Below are 1,718 nucleotides of genomic sequence, written 5' to 3'. Positions count from 1 at the left end.
ATGAAGAAAACATAAGAGAGCAGAGAAGACGAACAGAACTTACAGTAAAAGAGATTAACTTTATTAGTTAAAAAGAAGAAATGCGTTGAACGTGTTTCATTTATAAACAAGTTTAAAGACTTTAGAGAGCGGTTCTCAGAAGTATAGTTCTGAGAACAGTTAACAAAGAACTGCTCTCAAAAGTATAGATTTGATAGTAGTTAATAGAGAATCGTTCTCTAAATATACAGTTACAAAGCAGTTTTTACTAATCGCTGTCTAAGTTAGCAATCTAAAAACTTATTTCTAGCGTAGTGAGGGTACCTCATGCCTATCCTTAATTTTTTTTAATTATATAATTTTAATATTACATATAAAATTTTTTAGTATTATAATTTATTAATAAAATGATATATGTTAAAGTTTGTTTGTATTATAAGATCGACCTCCTCAAATCATTTCTACAACCGTACCTGTGTGCAGCCACAATAAATGATAACATTGAAACTTCTAACTCAGCTTAAGAATCTCTCTGCCACCCAAAGATATAGGCTGTGCATGTTGGAATCTATACGCGAATGCTGCTTCAAGTTTTAGCATAAAAGAGGCAACGTTGGGCCCATTAGGAGGTCACAGACAGCAATGGAGGGAACTTTTAATTAACCTAAAAAGCAAAAGGGAACATGCTCCAGAATTCTCTTTTGAAAGGTCAGTCTCTATTTTATGACCTTACAAGTTCACGTAGAGACGCTTATAATAAGGTTTCCAAGATATCTAAAAATAGTATTTAGCAAGGAAGGTTGACAAGCACGAGTACCATTTTAGTTCTAAACGAGCTTAACTTAAAAAGCAATATCATATAAGTAAAGGTGAACTTTTTCTTATTGTAGATAGTTCTGATTAAATGATTTTAACAGATGTATTACAAATTAAGGAATTCTATAAGTTGTTATTAATTCAATAATAATTCCCGTATATGCGTTAAAGTACCTCTTGTTCTTTATTAATAAAATTCTAATTTTCTGATAAAAAAAATTGATAGTGATTCCTGCAAATCGTTTTCCACATTTCTAGAAATATCCCGGAAGCTTCAAGAATAATATGGCTAGATGCTACGCAATATTAGTCGTGGATGAATCTAGAGCAAATTATGAAGAAAAATCTAGATATAAATATGAGTCCTAATTTTAGGGATGGAAGTGAGAAAGATACAAGAGTAAGGTAGGAAAAGATTGCATGCTTCTATTATTTATTTAATTGTGTGAACATAACTCTATTTTTTTGTACATGTAAAGAGGATACTTACGCGTTCATTTTACACTTTAAAATATATTATCAATTTTGTTAAAATATCGAAAAATTGTAAATTTAAAGTGTTACCCTTAAAACTTCTGCTCAAGAGATCAAGCAAACAAAATGGTTAAAATTATTTAAAATGAAAGTGAACTAAATGTAATGGATCTCGTGCCATGCTACCGTGCATTTGCATGTCTGATAATATTAACATTGCTGGCTCCTTCGGAAAGTATTTATTTTTGTCGAATGATAGAAACATGAACAACAATAAAATTGTCTTCTTTCCTGTTATCGTCTGATTAATTGTGTTCGATTTCTACACTACGGTTGTAGTTTGTTTGATAGAAATTTATCATTTCATAGAGAAGGAACACAAATGTAGTTAGGCACAATTATTCGTAAGATTTTCGTGTCACTTTTTTTTATTTTAAAATTTATAAATA

The sequence above is a fragment of the Abrus precatorius genome, unplaced genomic scaffold (genome assembly GCF_003935025.1).
Source record: "Abrus precatorius isolate BTA unplaced genomic scaffold, Abrus_2018 Scaffold10, whole genome shotgun sequence".
NCBI lineage: Eukaryota > Viridiplantae > Streptophyta > Magnoliopsida > Fabales > Fabaceae > Abrus > Abrus precatorius.
The sequence above is the reverse complement of the archived record's forward strand: the minus strand, read 5'-3'. Positions refer to the sequence as shown.